Source organism: Neophocaena asiaeorientalis, unplaced genomic scaffold, assembly GCF_003031525.2.
Source record: "Neophocaena asiaeorientalis asiaeorientalis breed wild unplaced genomic scaffold, Neophocaena_asiaeorientalis_V1.1 scaffold230, whole genome shotgun sequence".
In the NCBI taxonomy this organism is placed as follows: Eukaryota; Metazoa; Chordata; class Mammalia; order Artiodactyla; family Phocoenidae; genus Neophocaena; species Neophocaena asiaeorientalis.
In genome coordinates, this window is record NW_020175186.1 from 5631214 (window position 1) to 5653338 (window position 22125).

At 36.6% G+C, this 22125-nt stretch overlaps 1 protein-coding gene and 1 pseudogene across 1 annotated transcript in view; one reads left to right on the top strand and one right to left on the bottom strand.

The window, feature by feature from the left end:
• LUZP2 (leucine zipper protein 2) overlaps positions 1-22125 on the top strand; it is a 428758-nt gene that overhangs the window by 283904 nt on the left and 122729 nt on the right. The gene's annotated exons all lie outside the window — the stretch shown is intronic.
• On the bottom strand, positions 12566-12689 carry LOC112412949 (uncharacterized; annotated as a pseudogene).

Consider the following 22125-nt stretch of genomic DNA (forward strand, 5'->3'; position numbering starts at 1 on the left):
CGTGCCATTCAAGTTTTAGTGTTCTCTCACCTGCCCTTGGTATTAATCAGAAACTGTAACAGTTCACGGGTTCACCTACCCTTTCTACTGAGGTTTAAACTTAGTTTAGATGTGGCTATAGACTGCAAGCTCCTTGGATTTCCTTTGACAAGACTGCTTTACTCTCATGGAGACTTGAAAGCCTCCTGTTATCTTTAGGTACCCTGTGAGACATAGTCTCACTGCTCTCCTTGTGATACTTGTTGCTTAGGGGACTTGGGGCAAATTCTCAGGACTGAAAGTTTCCAGGAGATCTGATGTTTTCTTACCTCAGAATTTCCTTCCACATATACACACACAGAGAGGAAGGCCAACATCTTACCTTCTACATATCTATATCAGTGGTTCTCAAACCATGGCACAATGAACCACCTGGGCATTCTCTTTAAAATGTAAATTTGGTTCCATATTCCCCAACATTACAAGAAACCAGTTCTGATGTGGGAACTCAGTTGAATATCAGTGTAAACAAGAACCTCAGGGCATTCCTTCAAAGATGATACCACCCTCTGAGAAATATATATATTTTATCACATTATATATTATATTTATAATCTAAATCTTCCTGTTCAGATGCAAGGCAAGGATCCTCACAGTTCTGATTAAACCTTGTCCAGCCATCTCAAAAACAAAGGGTTTCTAGTTGTACTCCTCCTACACCTTTGAGACCACCATCATAATTTAAACAAAATCTAGAATGGAATGCTACAAATATTTTGCCATGATTGGACCTAAGTGTAGCAATTTTAGGGTGAATTAAAAGCCTGCCCCAACGTGCTCTTAAGCTGTAGTACCACTTGTTATCTGTAGCTGTCGCTATAGCTCTTTTGAACCTTTCTGCCTCCAACTCTTGCTCCCGTGGACTCATCTCACTACCCTTGTCAAAGGCGTCCGGTGGGTATTAAAGATCATGGCTACCTAACTGAAGATTTCTCCCAGATGTAATCGGGAGAATGGAAGAGCAACAAAATAGAGGGAATTATAAAAAAGAGCCAACAGCCATCCAAGAACTTGTCCACATAACAGGTACCACTGATTTGGCCATGTGTTTTTTGCATATTTGCCAAGCATCTTTGGGACCTTTCCCAAATCATCTTTGAGTACCTACTCCACAAATGGAAGGTTTTCCACCCTATGACAAAGTCTACCTTTGGGAGTTTTGAGAGCTGGTCAGGTAATCCGAGCAGATGTAGAATTGAAAGCACTCAGCCCCACACATACAGGCAAAGCAAATGAGAGGACAGCAGAGATTGCAGAGGGTAAAATGGCATCAGTGCTGGATGGGAGCAAATATTACATTAGAGTCTTTTAAACAGAAGGGTATTTATTTCATTGATCTGTTATGTGAAACTGAAGTTTCTTTTTTTGTTTGTTTAAGAAAACATTCCCACCCTGTCTCTTTTAACCTTTTATGCTCTAAGTACAGCCCCTCCCATACTTTTTCCCCAAACTAACCTGACATATTTAAATTTCCCTCCTTGCCCATGGAAAAGGCTGTGTGTCATTACCAAAAGCTGTTGTTTTCTCTTATTGTTGCCTCATCAAGCCTCACATATCAGATAATTTCTTAATCCCTGAGCCACTTTTGCCCAGGTTGCAAATTTTTCTAAATTTCTCTCTAGTCCTCTCTAATCCATGCTTAATTTCAGCTTCAGCACTAGCCTGAGTTAAAGTTCAAGACCTTTTTCTGGCTGAAGGAGAGGTTAAACACCAGTTAGGTTATACTTAGATTATGGCCCTGTGTGTGTGTGTGTGTGTGTGTGTGTGTGTGTGTCTGTGTGTGTGTGTATGTGAGAGAGAGAGAGAGGCCTACTGTGACTTTCAAAGTAAAATATAAATATTAATTTTTCTGAGAAGCCTTCCCAGCCTCCCAGAAATGCCAATTTTCCCTCCCCTGGGTTCCAAAAAACCTAGCTGATATCAATAACTAGCATTTACCGTGTCAGTAGTATAGCATGTTCAGTCTATGTCTGTATTTCTCAGTGTATTGCATGTTGAAGGCAGATGGCAGGCCTCATTCATCTTCATAATGTAGCTCCAATCAGGTATATAGCAGAAGCACAGTAAATGTTATAGGAATTAGAGGGGACTAAAGGCAGATTGTGACACAATCTATCTATCTAGTATTCCAGATATGTCATCTCTTTAGGGAAATTTTCTTTACATATATTTTCAGAATTATTAATAGTCATCAGTGATAAGAAGAGACATTGGATATCTTAAATAAGTAGAAAATAATATTGAGAATTTGCTAGTTGACTAGAAAAAGGAGAGTGAGAGAAGTGTGTCTCCTCTTAAAAGGATAATACCACCCTGGACTCAATGACTGTCATTCATAGTGAGACAGCTTAGCAGAAACCAGAAAGAATAATCCAAATTGGGACTGGAATGATAAATTAAGTATAAGCTGGTAAAACCTAATAGACAGAAGCAGCCTAAGTAGAATTATCCCACAAGTCATGTAAGCATGATCCAGTGGATATGAATCTGGGGTACAAGTGACCAGGGACACCCGATAAAGGGGAGGAGAGCTTGTATTATTGTTACAAAGAACATTATCCTGTGAATAGCATATTTTATGGCTTTGGTGATTGCCCTTGGTGAGTACAAAGCAGCCCTGGAGATTATTGTAGTAAACTTTGTCAATTTTTGGCTTTAGAACATTTAATCTATCTCTCATTATCTTACTTGCCTTTTATTCTCCCATCTGGAGGAATTTTCCTTTGGTTGTAGTCTTACTGCCTCCTCTGCTGCCTTCTGTTTACAGGGGCTGAGGTAAGCCATACCCTTCTGCTATTTGTCTCTTGAACAATCACATTACCTAAACCTTCTGATCATAGCTGTTCTGCCAGAATTTTGAATACTTAGAGAATATTTTGGAGGATCCCTTAAGAGTAGCTGTAAGGTAATCTTGGTGCCTGTTTTCTAACCCTTATCCTGCAACCATCCTGTACCTATCAAAATCTTTGAGTATAGCTCTCCCTATATATATGTATCAATATACATATATATGCACACATATAAACATTTTTTGTAGGGTAGCAAGCATCTGTTTCTGTTACTTGCAACCCAGAAACCTGTCTATCAAAGGTAGAATTTCCTGGTTTTTGAGTAAGGATTTGAGTGAAGAAACTTAAAATAAATCTCCCAAAATTATTCTAAATTTTCTGTGTTTTTGATGCTGCTGGCTGAAAAATTACCCAATAAATTTGGTCTGTGTTAATCTCTGTCATAGACTATCATTTATATAAAAGCCTTAAGGGGATTTCTGTTAGATAATATATTTTATTGAAAACAAACCTTCATGTGATGTGAGTCTTTATCCTGATCATTTTCTTGGTAAGAAATCCAATAGCTGTTGTTCTCCATTCGTGTCACAGATTAAAATCTAAATGTAAGGGAAACAGTAAGGAGATAAATTGGCCATGGGATGAATGTCTGTTTATTCAGTTAACCATCTCTTCTGGAAAACATTTTTGTTACCTCTAGGTTTTATATTGTTATAAAATATTGGGTAATGAACAACTTTTTGCCTTTTGCTTCTTTTTCCCCTATACTATTTTTAGGCTCATTCTTTAAAACATGGTAATACTGAGTTACAGTGTAATAAGAATCGTAAGACAGTTAAATATATTGTCAAATTATTTTGCAAAAGGGTTATACAAATTTATTATCTCTTTGGTAGTTTTTAAAACTACCTTTTCATTATACCTTCACTTTTTCTAAGTGTTTCATATTCTCTTCAATTTTTATAAAACAAATTTGATGCATAGAAGTGCTATCCTGGGAATTTGAATTACGTTGATTATTAGTGAGGCTGTCAACCACCACAGTCTCCTGTGGAAATGGTTAATGACCTTAAACCACTAAGACAGTGTTCCTTTTTATCGGGCTATAATTAGTCTCTTGAAATTTAGTCATCTCTCTCATCAGTCTGCTACCATCAACCAGTTGTCATGTATACTTTGTTCCAGGAAGCACCCATTCTGTAAGTTGTGCTGTCAACCTGAATTTGTGCCCTCTGGACACATCACTCTTGAATTTAATTACCAGAAAGGCCTGAGTTCCACTAGACGTATCATGACCTCTACACTGCCCCTGAAGACTCACCAGACTCTCTTTAAATCAGATTCTGGGCTATCCTTCAGTAAAGAGAAATATTTCTCAAATTTATTTCATCATAGAATTGTTAGTGATATTATCACAGTTATTATTCCATAGGGCCAGTATTCTATAGAACCCACATTAAGAATTGTTTAATAGCGTCTGGAAAGACTAATTCAGAACTTTATGAAGTCAATGTAAACGTTTGTTTGAGAATGACTGACCCACATTTTGGGTGAACTTTGTAATGTGTAATTACTTTAGGAAGTAATTTTCCCAAACTGTAATGATACACAGATACTTGTACAACTATCTCTTCATTCCTTATCCTACCTTGCTAAGGAAGTGATGGAAACCTGGACTTCCATTAGTTACATCTGATTCTGGTGTTCTACGGTTTCCTCCTCTTCCTGCTTATCTTCCCCTTCCACTTCCTCCCCCCTTCCTGTCCCCTCTTCCCCCTCTTCTACCTTCTTCCTCCTTGTTATAATAAATATCAAAGATGTTCTGATTCCCTTTCATGTGTCCAGACACTGTTTTTCCCCACATCACTCTGAACTGGGCTATTGATTTCTTATCTCTGAGCATTATTGTTTGCAGACTTTTCTCAGTCTTTACTTAAAATTACTGAAAATTCACCTTATATACCAGTGCTAGTCTGATTCAGTAGCATTCTGAAGGAGGTTTGTTCCCTCTAACATGCCTTGCACAATGTTTGATACTAATTATGGGTACTTATTTCCATCTGGAATGATTTCACACTGTATTTGCTTGCTCTATTTGCTTCAGTCTCAGCTATATTCCCTAATCTAAGCACTTTGTTCCCTGCCCTGGCTGCAGCAGCTCAGTAGCGCACCTATTAAACTATTTAAGGATATTAAAACATTTTGGAGGATTAAAAGGCATATTTAAAATATTAATTACATTTCAACACTCCTCTCTTCCTGCTCTGATCTCCCATTTTGTACTCACGAAAATGGAGAGTAATTTCAGCATTAGGAAGCAGTAGAAGAACATATGAATTTTTTTAATTAACCAGCAAACTCTGTATTTGAGAAGAATCTTACACCTTGTTTTAGTTTATGTTTCAGTCTCAATGACATATGAATATATGGCATATGCAAAATTGCATTTTTTATATTTACAAAGCACTTGTACCTTTATTATTTCCTTTTATTCTCACACTAACATAGTGACAAGGCAGACATAATTGCAGATGGAGAAACAGAGGTTCAGAAATGTCACAGTACAGATATGTCCACAGTGACAGCTTATAAACGGGAGACCCAGGACTAAAACACATGCCTTGTGAATTCCATTCCATGTTCTTCTTTCCTCTCCGACACTCCATCAGATAAAAAGTGAAAAATCTTGGTTTCGACTCTAAGGCAAACCATATTAGAAGACTCTTTTCCCTTGTTCTAGTCTAATCAGCCAAGCACAGGTGCACACTGCATGAGCAGATGGAAATGCAATTAAAACAGATGTGATGACAGTTTATTCACAGACTCTAATGCTTTAAAACCCCAGTGCTGGTCTAAAAGCACGGAGCACAGCAGGCATACTACAAGAAGAATCAAATGTGGGCACAAGATTTGTACAAGCTGTAGGTCTTTCCAAATTTTGAAAGTGAAGTGGCATTTAGTGATTTTGAAATTCTACATCTATTCATAACTTCCTTAAGTAGTGAATATTTTTTACAGTGTTGAATATAATTTTTAAAAATAAAGGTAAATGCAGGCTCATTGATTATTTTTCTACTATAAGCCCTGCATGAGATAAGTCAGAATGGTAGCGTGACAAAAGCCTTGGTCTTCAGAGTGCGAGCTGTTATATCTGTATTATGTGAAGAGCCTAGATTAGTGCCTGGGGCAGGCATTCAGTATTACTTTATTCCATCTTCCCTCAGGAAAGCCATTAGACCTTAGATATTATTTTCAACATTAAAAATTGCTACGTACGTAGGACTTCTGGTTGGGATAAAGTACAGGCACTGAGGAAAGAGGTGTCAAGATGAACATCTTCATGGGTCCAGTGTGGCAAAGCTGAAGCCAACTGGTGGTTATGCTTGAGGCTATGCCCTCAACCTTCTTATTACTTGGGAGACAGCTGTAAGAAGGTGCAGAATAGCAAGAACCTACAGTCATATAAAGATCTCCATCCACCTCTGTGTGTCATTGTGCAAATCTCTTGACCTCTCTGAATGTCAGTTTAGTTGACTTGTCTGTTGAATAGTAATACTGCATTTTGCTAGCTACCTCACATCATTAAGAAGCTTGTACGGGAGACAGCTGGAAGAAGGTGCAGAATAGCAAGAATCCTACAGTCATATAAAGATCTCCATCCACCTCTGTGTGTCATTGTGCAAATCTCTTGACCTCTCTGAATGTCAGTTTAGTTGACTTGTCTGTTGAATAGTAATACTGCATTTTGCTAGCTACCTCACATCATTAAGAAGCTTGTATAAGTTAATAACTGTGAAGGTCTGACTGTTTTTAGTGAGTCTATATAATTTCCTACCATAATGTTTGAGCTCTAACACCTGCCAGGAATTAATAAGCATAGGAAGACCAACCCGCAGATACTGCAGAAGGACAGTAATAGGAGGTCATAAGAGAGAGCCAGAAAAGAATTTAGATTTATCTATTTCTACTAACAAGGACCTACCGTTTAGCACAGGGAACTCTACTCAATACTCTGTAATGGCCTATATGGAAAAAGAATCCGAAAAAGAGTGGATATATGAATATGTATAACAGATTCACTTTGCTGTACATCTGAAACTAATACAATATTGTAAACCAACTATACACCAATAAAAATATTTTTTAAATCTATCTGTTTCTGGTTTTAAAGTTTAGTGTGCATAAGACTCTCCTGGGAGTAATGCTAAAATGTAGGTTCCTGGGCCACATTACCAGAGATTCTGATTCACCCAGTTTAGGCAGGAACCAGGATTGATTTATGATGAAATACCCTATGTGGTTCTGAAGGTGACTTGAGGACCCTAATGTGAGGAATATTGACTAAACCCTTCACCTATGATGCTTTCTCACCAGATGGATAATAAGTGGCTTAGGAGAAAAATGCATAATTAATTGATTTTTGCAGACTCATAGAGCATGAGGCAGTAGGTGGACTAATGTTTTCAGCTGAAAAAAGTGCTTCTCATGTGTTCTGCTGATTAACTTTAGTACTAAAGATTTATTATTTACCAGTTTCACTTCCTATTTTAAGAGTTAAGATCCAGGTTCTAAATTAACGTGAGAGAGGGTGATTAAATGTGGCAAATATTGATAGTTCTTCCCCAAAGCTGTTTTCTCTGTTCTAAAAAGATACCCTACTTTAATCTGAGCAAATTGACACCCAGAATAAACATTTTCTAACCTCCTTTTCATCTGTCTGGGCCATGTCCCAGCCCCATGTTCTGGCCACTGTTCTATAAACAAAGGAGATATATGATAGCTTCCAGGTTGTATCCATAAAGGAAATGAGTTTACTCTTCTCTTTTTTCCCCCTCCTTTGATGGTAAAATGTAAATATAGAGGTGAAGACATCATGGACCAAACAGTCAAGGGCACCATCAGAGAAGTGGCAACACATCAAGGGAGAGGAGTCTAGCCCATAACACCTTCAAGGGATAGAATCACATGGCTTTGACTTATGCGTCAGAAAGGCAGAGAAAAGAAACTTCTATCTTGTTTAAGATTCTGCTATTATGAGTCTCTATCACACAGAGCTAAACCCAGTTTGTTCTAATAAATGCATCAAATAAGCACGCAGGATTAGGACAATGCAATATCACAGTGTGAAATGCACAGTCTTAGTTATCTAACTTGCAAAATGAATATTCTAGCACCTCCTAAGGCTATTAGAAGAACCACAAGATAAAAATATGCGTGCAAATTGCATAATAAAATGCCTATGACTTTCTAAATGCACAGTCTTATATTGATTTTTATTACTACTGAGTAATTTATAAATCATTATTTGTGACTATAAGTCATCGACTCTATGATAAGGATACTATACTATGGTTAGTAGAGTAACTGAGATAGAAAAAACACTACCTTCAACTCTAAGCTTTAAGTGAGACTTGAGTGAACTCCAAGCCAAAACACCTTGAGTGGAAAACACTAGCCCAGTTTACATTTGACATCAGACCCCTGATGAGTTTGCTGGAAAACATAACTGCAAGTCAAGCAGGGGCCATGTTGAGGTCCAAGACCCTTACAAAATACAAAGGGAATGTCTGCGAAAGTGGACACTAGAAAGGTTATTTGGCTGGCTGGTTTACTATTCATAGAGAGTATACAGTGCAAGGTTTATGTTAAAGGCTATTTGAATCATATTCCCATCATCGTGAAAAATAACCCCATCACAGTACTGCAGCCAGAAAGATTTATGTGTGTGCTTTTACCATATTTGAGCAGACTGCTTAGTAACAATGCTAGGGTAGCATTTGAAGGTAGCCATGTGTCACTCAGATGATCTGTATTATTTAAAATCATTCAAGGTGGGGTGGTGAAGGTGAAAGAATGGGAGTAGTCAACTTAAAATATGTCTACATGATGTGAACGAGAGAGATTTAGCTGTGAGCCCAAACCCAGAAATGGAATGCCCACTAGATTGTGTCTGTATAAATCGGGGGTGAGTTATTACATTTGCTTTCAGCAGTGCTTCTCAAACTTGCGTGAGCAGCAGAATCACCTGAAGTGCTTGTTAACCTGCAGATAGCCAAGCCCCACTCTCAGAGTTTCTGTTTCTGATTCTGTGAGTTTGGGTCAGTTTGGGCCCAGTAAGTATCCAGGTGATGCTGCTGCCAGTGAAAACATATTTTGAGACCCACTGGCTTATAGGAAGTCCCTAGTAAGGTTTGGTAGGTAAGCAAGTAGGTGATGATATCTTTCAAGGTCGTAAGGTTCCCCTCATTCTCTACCCACATACGGGTTAGACTGTAAAATCCTAGATGGTGAAGACTGCATCTCGTTTGTTATTGTAACTCAGGCTTTGCCTAGCACTGGACATTTCTTAGCTACTTGGGGATTTTTTTTTTTTTCCTTCTTTCTTCTCCTTTACCGTGGCAACCCTCCAGGCAGCAGTACGTTCTTTCAAACGTGTGTGCGTTGTGGAAAGTGCTCTGTATAGCATGACAGTAATTGCTTCACAGGAGAGAATTCCTCACGCTATGTTCATAGCTGCATTTTGGGGTCAGAGGCAGGGTTAAGGCTTCTATGAACCCGGGCCATGGAGACAGGGGATCTGATGGAGGTCAAAACCTGAGTTTGAATCTTGGCTTTGTTTTTTATTTGCTCTGTGAGTTAAGAGATTCACTTATTCTATGTGTCCTTATTCACTGTTACATGGGTTTTATTATTTGGAATATTCATAACTTACCTTATGAATGATACATCAATACTTAATGAGTTAATGCATTTAAAGTTCAACTATATTTTCATTCAGCTGAAAGATTTTTAGTTCTAGTTTAAGGGAAATAAAAGTTATTCTTGGTAAAGATATTTAGCAATAATAAAAAGGAATGACTGGCTACTTGCAAAAAAAATAGAGGTGGAACAGATGTCTTATCAAGATAGGTTCGTACAATGGAACAGAGATGAAGCTAGATCTGACTATCTCTCTGCGTCTATAAGGTGGGCAGGATGAGTGAGTAATGTGTAGGGGGGCTGTTGGTATGTGCATAACGACCAGAGAAGATAAATACAATCGATTGTAAAATTTTACTTGCTTAAAATTGTACATTTGGGGGCCTTCCCTGGTGGCGCAGTGGTTGAGAGTCCGCCTGCCGATGCAGAGGACATGGGTTCGTGCCCCGGTCCGGGAAGATCCCACATGCCGCGGAGCGGCTGGGCCCGTGAGCCATCGCTGCTGAGCCTGCGAGCCCGGAGCCTGTGCTCCGCAACGGGAGAGGCCACAACAGTGAGAGGCCCGCGTACGGCAAAAAAAAAAAATTGTACGTTTGTAAAAATATCTCAATTTGAAAAACTATTAATATTTTCTTTAGTGTGCTTATTCATTATTTTAATAAACAACAAAAATGATATTTATAGTTTAATTTGTCATCTCTGTTATACTGTCCATTATTTCAATAGGTCTTAAGTTCTTAACTATTAATCTGCTACTTTAGGAACTTTCAAAGAGCTCTCTATGGTATAAGACCACTTTATGAATAGTAAGGTAGTTTTATTATAAAGTTTTAAAAATATTTTTATTAATAACCATCCAGTTACACAATCATGCTGATATTCCTCAAGGAATATATATTTTATATGGAAGATCCAATATACTTGGTTTAAGTGGTGAATATACCGATTATTTGTCTATTGCTTTGTTGATTGTGAGGTCAGATATTGTTTTGTTTTTAATAAAGTTGAACAGATTTGTTTCCTCATTTTCATAGATTTTATATTTTATAGTAGTTTCAGTTTCACAGCAAAATTGAGCGGAAAGTACAGATACCCATGTATACTCTATATCTCCATACACCTGAGGCCTCCTCCACTATCAGCATCCCACACAAGAGTGGCACATTTGTTATAATCAATGAACCCACGTTGAAACCTCATTGTCGCCCAAAGTTCAAAGCTTACATTAGGGTTTACTCATGGTGTTGTATATTCTATGGGTCTTGACAAATGTATAATTACATAATCTATCCCTGCAGTCTCATAGAGAATAATTTCACTCCCCTAAAAATTTTCTGTGTTCTGCCTATTCATCCCTCCCTCCCTCAAACCCTTAGCAAATAAAAATCTTTTCACTGTCTCCATAATTTTACCTTTTCAGAATGTCATATTGTTGGAATATTATAGAATATATACTTTTCAGATTGACATATAATGTTCATTTAAGTTTACTCCATGTCTTTTCATGGTTTGACAGCTCATTTCTTTTTAGTGCGGAATAATATTCCATTGTCTGGATATACCACAGTTTATTTATTCTTTCATCTACTGAAAAATATCTCGATTGCTTCCAAGTTTTGGAAATTATGAATAAAGCTGCTATAAGCATCCTTGCGAAGGTTTTATGTGAACCTAAGTTTTTAACTCCTTTGGGTAAACATTGAGAAGCACAATTGCTGGATCATATGTTAGAGAATATATATAGTTTTATAAGAAACTGCCAACTGTCTCCCAAAGTCATTGTATCATTTTATATTCTAACAACAGTGAATGAGAGTTCCTGCTGTTCCAAATCCTTGGCAGCATTTGGTGTACTCAGTGTTTTGAATTTTTGCCATTCTAATAGATATGCGGTGGAATTTCACTGCTGTTTTAATTTGCAATTCCCTAACGATATGTGACGTAGAACATCGATACATATATTAATGCCTTTTTTTACCTACCATACATGGGTTACAGGAGCACTTATTTAATATTTAAAGAATAAATAGATGAATGATTAAATTAATAAAATCAAAACCAAGGTTCTGACTTTAGTGGTGAAATTTCCGACACCACTAGAGGCCAAAACTGAGACGGAGAGAAGTAAATTTGACATGAAATCCTTCAGCAGCATCATGTGAGCAGCTGCCTTGTCCATAGCATTCAGAGTGCACTCTGAACACAGATGTTTCCTCCAAGAGCAAAATACTCATTCACCTGCACTCTAAATAGTTTTGATAATCATAAGTAGGGGAGCTGTCCCTCTGTGAACTGTCCTTCTGTGAACACCCTTAACATGTTTGATCTAAGCCACAAGATCATGAGTTCAAAGCATACTTTCTTTTAGTATTATAAATATTAGAGAACCTGAAGAGCAGGTAGAGCCAACTGGACAACTACTAGGCAAGTACTGATGAGCAGAAATCAAGAAAATTAAAACATAAATAAATAAATACTCCATCACAAAATGAATCTGCATACCGAATTCCAAAATACATAAAAATCCTAGTGCTAAGAAAGACAGTAAAAGAAATTAACAAATAGAATTCAGTGTAGATAACTTTATAGAAGAATCTGACAATTTTATTTCATTTTATTTTACATGAAGAGGATTTATTGGTGGCTGTGAGTGAGGAGGGGGCAGTGTCAAAGCCCTTACTAGTGCAGAGCTTGCCATTTGTCCAAGGGGTCACAGCTGGGGATATGTATGACTCGAGGTCCTTCCTGGAAGAGCCACTTTTCAGACACCATCTCTTCAAATGCATTCACATTAAACTGGTAAAGCCCTGCTTCTTGATGATGTAGAATTTATGGCAGCCAGGGGACTTGAAGTTAGCCCTGCATAGAGCCTCAGTCACATTGTTCTCGTTATGCACGTTGGTGTGGATGGACGTGATGTCTTAGTCAATGTGAATCCTAGCCACTGTGCCCTGGTGGCTTCCAAAGGCATCCTGCATACCTGTCTACAGCCTAGATTGGGAACAGCATGAGGTCACATATGGATGTCCACTGGAAAGAGCTATTTCCATTGTCCCTTAGGGCAACCTGTATAAGCAACAGGCTACATACACTACTATTTGTAGCCTTTGCACCCGGGCCTCTATGGGGAAAAAAGTACAATTGCCTTAATTGGCTGTGCAGATAAAAATGCTAAAATAAGCGTTTCAGGTAAATTTAAACGATAAATGCAAGAATATGAAAAATATCAATTCTTTGTAAAAATGTTAAAAGAGAAAATAAAGGAGGGGGTGGGTATAAAATTTAAAGTTATTAACCTTGAAAAAACTATGCTTATAAACATTGGAATAATTTTAAATAAAAATAAAACTATTTTAGAAACAAATACTCTTGTCTGGACAAGTTTGAAAAGAGAAATAGTAACTCATAGCATAATTTGAGGAATTAGAATTTCACACAAATAAAAAGTATGTTTGTGCGTGTGTGTGTGTGTGTTTGTGTGTCTGTGTATAAGTGACATGGATAAAAGATTGAGAGTCTGTAATATGTCTCTAACAGGAGTTCTTGAAAAAGAGACTGGAGAGAATGAAGCAGATGCAATATTTAATTCTGTATGTGTATCTTATCATGAAGCCAATTATATGTGTTGAGTAACTTATGTAGTGACAAAATGGGAAGAGTCAAGAATGCTCCAAGATTTTTAGCAGGAAAAATCAGAAAGTTGGTACCATCCTTAACTGAGAGAGAGAAGACTACTTGAAGAAGGCTTGGGGGAAAGATGACACTAATTTTGGATACCTCAAATTTGAGATGACTACATATGATGGATGAGTTAGCCATTTGATTTGAGGAGAGATTGTATTTAAAACCATGATCATGGATGAAATCAATGAGGTAGTGAGGATAAAGAAAGAAAATGTCCTAGTACTCAGCCATGAGTTACTCCAGAGTTGAGATGTGTGAGAAGTGTTGGAGATTGACAAAAGACCATTGAGAATCTTAAAAAGAAAGAAAGAACACAAAACAAAGAATGAGGCGTTCCATAAGACAAGTTGAAAAAAGAATATTTCAAGGAGGGGGAACGTGTCAAATCCTTTCTTTTAAAAATTATTTTCTATTGGAGTATAGTAGCTTTAAAATGTTGTGTTAGCTTCTACTGCACAGCAAAATGAATCAGCCGTACCTATACGTATAACCCCTCCCTTTTGGATTTTCCTCCTGTTTAGGACACCACAGTGCATTAAGTAGAGTTCCCTGTGCTATACAGTATGTTCCCATCAGTTGTCTATTTTATACATAGTATCAATAGCGTATATGTGTCAATCCCAGTCTCCCATTTACTCCCACCCCACCCCTTTCCCCCTTGGTATTCATGCATTTGTTCTCTATGTCTGTGTCTCAGAAATTTCTGCTTGTACCGTTTTTCTAGATTCCACATATATACGTTAATATATGATATTTGTTTTACTCTTTCTAACTTACCTCACTCTGTATGACACTCTCTAGATCCTGATAATAAAAAAAAAAGACAAAAAACAGGAATTGCCCCATGAATTTAGCAGCAGTGAGATCATACATTTTTAAAAAGTGCAAATATTGCTTATGGATATATATACATATTGAACTGTATACCAAATTCAGGCTAAAATATATGAAAAAAACTTGGTCTCTTTTTCACTTTAATAAGACACATCCCTTATTAGTGGAGTCAGATTTATGGTAATACTAAAACAAAAGAATTATTCTGTCAATGCCCCTATCACTTCAATGTGTAAAACCATCAACAGGACTAATTTATGTCAGCTTGGAGCGTAAAAGCAAATGGTAATCCTATTCTTCCTGCCACACCTCACAGGAATTTTCCAGTAATCCTGGGAGGAAAACAGAAACCCCAAGTATTAAATAAATTATCTTCCTTTGAAATTTTAACAGTTAAACTTTATTGTCTGGCTTGAACTATAACATCAGATCTTTGTTAGTACTAACTTTAAAAGGAATTGCTCACAACAGTCAATATTTGGCAAGCTTCAATTAAATCATAAATAATAAACTGGGTCCGAATTTATTCTTGTAAGTAAGATTTGATGACCTTTAGTCATTACAAATGCAATGGTGACTGATTAGCAAAGATGGAACAAAACAATTTTTAAAGTTAATGACATTAGCTTTAAATGTCTTAGTGTTGATATGTCTTATGCAGTTGTACCACTTGTATTTGAATGTGGAAATACATTCCAACACTTTTTTTTTAAATCCCGGGGCTGAGGAAATGGTAAAATAACTTTTTGTAAAACTCCAAAAACAGAGTTTTACTCAATTGCTATAAGTCTCTCAGGTGGATTCCTAGGATGAACTGGCTTTTTTGGGCTGGGAATTCCCAGAATTGCAAAGAGAGGGTGGCAGGTGTTCAAGTCTTAACTAGGCAAATCAGGAAGAGAATATTCTCAGGAGTAATTACAAGTGAATTAGCTGATCTTTCCTAATGATTTCACAACAAATTTACCTTGCCTTGTTACTGCTCTAGGGGCAAAGCTAGTTTATAAACCATAATTTATTTTATTGCCTGGAGGGGTTTTACTGGCTGGTGAAAGTGCATGTGTCTGGAATTAAAAACTCAAAGACTAATTCCATGTTTATGTACATTTTGGTTATTGCCCATGCATTATTCAGTAGAAATCCAGGACTTGTCTTTATTGTTTTTTGCTTGTTTGTTTGTTTTTCCACAAGCAGAGAATTAGTAAAAACTTCTACCAGAAGATCATGGGTTCTGGTAGAGGTTAAACCTGGACAAATCCCAGCTCTACCACTTAGTAGCTGCTTGAACATGGGCAGGTTAAATAACGTCATTAAGCCTCAGGTTGGTCATTTCTAACATGGAAATGATTAAGAATGTTTGCCTGTAGGGCTGCTGCAAAGATTCAATGAAATAATATATGTAAAGCACGTTGTACAATACCTGGCACAAAATAAGCATTTAACAAATGCTAGTTTAAATACACACACTCAACCCTCAGTGATTTTTTTCCAGTTTTATTGAGTAATAATTGTAACATTGTCTAAGTTTAAGGTGTACAGCATGTTGACTTGATGCATTTATATATTGCAGTATAATTACTACCATAGCATTAGCTAACACCCCCATCACCTCACATAATTACCATTTCTTTTTTTTGTGGTGAGAACATTTAAGATCTACTCTCTTAGCAACTTTCAATTATATAATACAGTATCATTAACTATAGACCACAATATTGTGCATTAGATCCCCAGAACTTATTCATCTTCTAACTAGAAGTTTGTATCTTTTGACCAATATCTCCATTTTCCCAACTGTCCAGTTCCTGGTAATCACTATTCTACTCTCTTTTCCTACAAGTTTAGCTTTTTTAGATTCCACATATGAGATATTATGCAGTATTTGTCTTACTCTATCTAACTTATCTTACTTAGCATAATGCCTTCAAGGTCCATCTATGTTGTTGCAAAAGGCAGGATTTCCTTCTTTCTCATGAATGAATAATATCCCAAAATTTATGTGTGTATATATGGGTTGGCCAGAAAGTTCGTTTGGTTTTTTCTGTAAGGTCTAATGGAAAAAACCCAAATGAAACTTTTGGCCAACCCAGCATCTAGATCTATACTCAATGTGATACCTTCTTTATCCATTCATCCATTGACAGACACTTAGGTTGTTTCCATATCTTGGCTATTGTAAATAATGCTGCAGTAAACCTGGGAGTATCTTCTCTATGTCCTGTTTTCATTTCCTTTGGATATATACCAGAAATGGGATTGCTAGATCGTAGGGTAATTCTGTTTAAACTCCATACTGTTTTCCATAGTGGCTGCACTAATTTCCACTCCCATCTTTAGTGCACTAGTATTCCCTTTTCTCCACATCCTCAAAAACACTTGCTATCTCTTATCTTTTTGATAATGGCCATTCTAACAGGTGTGAAATGATATCTCATTGTGGTTTGTGGTTTTGTTTTGCATTTCTCTGATAATTAGTAATGTTGAGCACCTTTTCATGTACCTGTTGGCCATTTATGTTTCTTTGGAAAAATGTCTATTCAGTTCCCCACTCTTTTTTTCTTAATTCTTTTTTTAAGATTTTTATTGGAATGTAGTTGCTTTACAATGTTGTGTTAGTTTGTACTGTACAGCAAAGTGACTCAGCTATACATATATATATATATATATCCCCTCTTTTGGGGATTTGCTTCTCATTTACGTCACCACAGAGCACTGAATAGAGTTCCCTGTGCTATACAGTACGTTCTCACTAGTTATTTTATACATAGTATCAATAGTGGATATATGTCAATCCCAATCTCCCAATTCATTCTACCCCCTCCTTTCCCCCTTGGTATCCATACATTTGTTTTCTACATCTGTGTCTCTATTTCTGCTTTATAAATAAGATCATCTATACCAATTTTTTCAGATTCCACATACATGCATTAATATACAATATTTGTTTTTCTCTTTCTGACTTACTTCACTTTGTATAACACTATCTAGGTCCATCCATGTCTCTACAAATGACCCAGTTTCATTCCTTTTTATGGCTGAGTAATATTCCATTGTATATATGTACCACATCTTCTTTATCCATTCCTCTATTGATGGACATTTAGGTTGCTTCCATGTGCTGGCTATTGTAAATAGAGCTGCAATGAACATTTTGGTACATGACTCTTTTTGAATTATGGTTTTCCCAGGGTATATGCCCAGTAGTGGGATTGCTGGGTCGTATGGTAGTTCTATTTTTAGTTTTTAAGGAACCTCCATACTGTTCTCCATAGTGACTGTATCAATTTACATTCCCACCAACAGTGCAAGAGGGTTCCCTTTTATCCACACCCTCTCCAGCATTTATTGTTTCTAGATTTTTTGATGATGGCCATTCTGACCGGTGTGAGATGATATCTCATTGTAGTTTTGATTTGCATTTCTCTAATGATTAGTGATGTTGAGCATTCTTTCATGTGTTTGTTGGCCATCTGTATATCTTCTTTGGAGAAATGTCTATTTAGGTCTTCTGCCCATTTTTGGATTGGGTTGTTTGTTTTCTTGATATTGAGCTGCATGAGCTGCCTGTATATCTTGGAGATTAATCCTTTGTCAGTTGCTTCATTTGCAAATATTTTTTGCCATTCTGAGGGTTGTCTTTTTGTCTTGTTTATGGTTTATGCTTTCCTTTGCTGTGCAAAAGCTTTTAAGTCCCATTTGTTTATTTTTGTTTTTATTATCATTACTGTAGGAGGTGGGTTAAAAAAGATCTTGCTGTGATTTACGTCAAAGAGTGTTCTGGCTATGTTTTCCTCTAAGAGTTTTATAGTGTCCAGCCTTACATTTAGGTCTTTAATCCATTTTGAGTTTATTTTTGTGTATGGTGTTAGGGAGTGTTCTAATCTCATTCTTTTACTTGTAGCTGTCCAGTTTTCCCAGCACCACTTATTGAAGAGACTGTCTTTTCTCCATTGTATGTTCTTGCTTCCTTTGTCATAGATTAGTTAACCATATCAGAACTCACTCATTTTTAATCAGATTTTTTCTTTTGTTACTGAGTTGTATGAGTTTTTAATTCTCTGTACAAAATATTGCCTAAAACTTAACTGCTAAGTAAACCTATATGGTGACAATCTTTAGATGTTACTGAATTTGAAATCCCAAATTCTTCCTACTTTATTTTTCTAAAGAATAAATCTGATCATGTGACTTTCATGCTAAACATTCAGTGCCATGGCTTCAATGGCATACAGGGCCCTGTTTGACTAACCCCAAAGCTCCTCTCCCATCTTATCTCTCAACTCTTTTGAGCATCCTGTGGTCTAGCACACATACTATTCTCTCTCTTTTGCCATTTCTTATTATTTGGCTGCTCCTTTACACTTCTAAAGATAGTTCAATATCATTCCCTGAGTAGGTGCCTCTCTAGAGACTTTGAGTGCCACTGTCAGACTCCTTCATGGATTGTGAACTCCTTGAAGAGAGGGATTGTTTTAGCTCCATTACTAGTACATAAAAAGTTTGTATAACTTGACAAGAATATTAATACTGGGTTTCCCTGGTGGAGCAGTGGTTAAGAATCCACCTGCCAATGCAGGGGACATGGGTTCAAGCCCTGGTCCGGGAGGATCCCACGTGCCGCAGAGCCAGTGCGCCACAACTACTGAGCCTGCACTCTAGAGCCCGTGAGCCACAAATTCTTAGCCCGCATGCCACAGCTACTGAAGCCCATGCCTAGAGGCTGTGCTCCGCAGCAGGAGAAGCCACCATAATGAGAAGCCTGTGCACCACAGCAAAGAGTAGCCCCGCTCGCCACAACTAGAGAAAGCCTGCGTGCAGCAACGAAGACCCAATGCAGCCAAAATTAAATAAATTTATTAAAAACAGAAAAAGAATATTAATGCTTTCTTTCATGAAGTTATTTCTGGAATGAATAGCATTTCATATATTTAGCAAAAATTTTAACCCGTTAGAATGAGAGCTCTCTGATAAGGGAAGGGGGTTTTAATGACAGCAGAAGCAGGTTCTATTTCCAAGAGAATTGTCTATTTTAAAGGAAGACCAAATCAGACATAAAGAGAAATACTACTGAGAGCAGTGACTTCCATAATAAACTTTTATCTGTATGAGAAATTAGAGGACTCAAGAGCTAGAATCTTATCTGTCATCTTCTAAAATAATAGTATATATAAAAATTGAGATGGCAAAACTCTGAATCTTCTTGGAATGCTGTCATAATCATCAAAAAGAGTATTCTCTGTTTTTGCAAGACAAACTGAATTTTATTGAAATAAGAGCTAATATTTATTGAGCACTTACCATGTGACAGTCATGTTATAAATGTTTTGTTTATATCATCTCACTTAATACAACCACCCCATTTGTCATGATAGTTACCTCATTTTATGAGTGGAAAAACAGAGGCACCAGAGGTTACGAGATGCATCAAAAATCACAGAGCTTATGAAAAAGTGGGATTTAAATACAGTTGTTCTGTCCTAAGAGCCCAGCCACTGTGCCATATTATATCCATACTATTTGAAAAGTGATCTTGTAGGTATGGGATATTCTCTGTGCTGACTGGCACAGAGAATAATTACTATACTTAGTAAATTGGAATGTATTATAACTATATTTTAACTGACTTCAGAAAAAATCATCATCTCACGTCCCTCATGTCCCCCTCAATAGTCCTGAAGCTGCAAGAAATCTGAGATATTCTTCATTATTTCACACATGTTGACACTGAGTGTCTAGGGCTTAAAGGACTTACACTAGATATTAGAGCTAGTTTTGTGCTAAGAATAAAACTCTCATGAATCACTCTTAAATTTTCTAATGAATTAGAGCCAAGTTCAGTATCTCAACCTGTTCCTGAGATAACCTCAATGAGGAAATCTTTGAGCACTTGTAAAACTTTTGTTACACCTGCAGCAAATTTAGAATTCAAGTTGGCAAGGCCAACACTCATCTGGGGTATCTGCCATCACTTGGATAATTGCATGGCTGTAGGGTGGTTTTAAGTGTTTATAGGATGATCCTATCACTCATGTCTACTCAATTCTAAATCTTTCTGTAAAAATGTAAATCTTAATTAAAGTAGAAACGAGTCCACATATAGATTTTAAATCATAACATTATATTTAAACAAAGGAATGATTTTTAAAAAGTAGTGTAAATATTTGGTTTTCAACGAAGTATCTTTCTTGCTACCTACATTATATTTTACTATAATTTAAAAGACAATGTCTAAGGGTTTTTTTTTGACCAAAGGCCTAAAGCTCTGTATTTTTATTTTAATATATATAGGTGGCTGATTCCCTTTGGCCTTTTTCTCCATTATCGACTTGAAACTATTTTATAGACAATTTTATCTTTATCCATTTTGAAATTCTGCTTTTTCCTTCTGTGTGGCTTAGAATAAATAAAAAGACCTTATACAAATTTCTTATTTTTCCTAGTTCCTATGCAGCTGAGTGTTTCTCCCCTTTATTGATCTCTTCACCCCTTATTTTAAAACAGAAATCTTTAAATTTTAAGGAGTCATCAATCGTTAAAGTGGTTTGTGACTTAACAACTTCTTGGGGTAGAGGGAACCATAAATACTAAATGAAAAGTGCATAATGTTGTAGATCACGTCCTGATTTTAGAAACATTAAAAAGAGAAAAAATTGTGCATCCCAAGAACTGATGAAATACGCATTCATTGTTTAGATCTCAGTCCAGTAACCCATCCATTTCCTGAGATGTTCTCAGAAAGAGACTGTTAGGGAATTTATGAAATATTATAACATCTGCCAATATTTTAGAAGCAAAGTATTTAAGTCACATCTTACCCCTAAACTCTATTGCTTTCTTTATATGGGTTATAAGTTTTCCAGTTGCAACCATATTTGAAAGGACATGTCCATTTTTCAGGCATTTTAAAAACACATTTAAATTGAAACAAATGTGGCTCTGAAGCATTCATATATAGTGGTTTATGCACAGTTTTAGGAAGTTTTAAAATAGGAGATGCTTCCTGCAGTGAGACGCAGAAATCTCTGGTTTTATTTTGAATACCACTTGCAGGTGTTTTTACTTTTGGTTTATACTTAGTTGCACTTTGGAGACATTAACACATGTTTTCAGCTGCATGGCAGCAGTCATATATTTTATTTAAGTCCAGAAAATAATGTGACAAACATTTACATTATTTATTATATTTGACAATCCTAAGTGTCCCCAGATTTTGACTTTTACCATGAAAATTCATTGAGACCTCATCAACCCACCTTGTAATTAAGTACACTGATTTACAGCCTCTCATTCAACTGTCACAGTAACTCTATTCCTGTCTTATAATTATGGATACCTCCTCCTACTTGGTTCTTGCCTATTTTCTGAACCTTATTCCCCAAGTGTTCTCTTTATCCTACATGAAATCTTCACAATAAATTCATGCTTTGCTTGACTTAGCTAGCCATTATTGCTTTCTATAATTTGCAAGCAAAAATCCTGATTAATACCTAATTTCATTTGAAAGAACAATGTAAAATGGAAACTCCTAGTAATTTTGGAATTTTTACATTTACATATTGCAAGATTATAGAGATGTGTATCTCTTTCTGTTTTGTAACCCAGAATGTCTGTTGGGTTTGAGCTACCAAGTAAGCTATACTGAAAATGTGATGTTTTAAGTTCCCAGGCAAAAATCAAAGCTAGATTAGCAGATCTAACCATTAAAAATATTTTGTTACTATCAGATTTGAGTTTGAGTTTTATCATATAGTTAAGGGGAGATATTAAATGGCATTTTAGGTAGATTCCCAAGAAGCTGGGTTCCTAAGAAGGCTGTAGAGACATTTGTTTTAAGCCACCCCAAATTTGTACAGAATCCAACTGGGAGACATTCCTTTAGTGGGTAGTAAGCAGAGTCTGCTTTTATTTAGAGAAGCCAAAATAGGTGGATATATTCTCTGCCCACATCCTGATAAGCATGAGCATTAGATATAAGCTTGGATGTTTGTTTTTTTTTGTTGGAGGGAGTGGCTACTCTGAATCTTAGGGCAGTGACAGAATTAACGATTATGTAGGGATAGGTGGAAAAAAAGATTTAAGTATG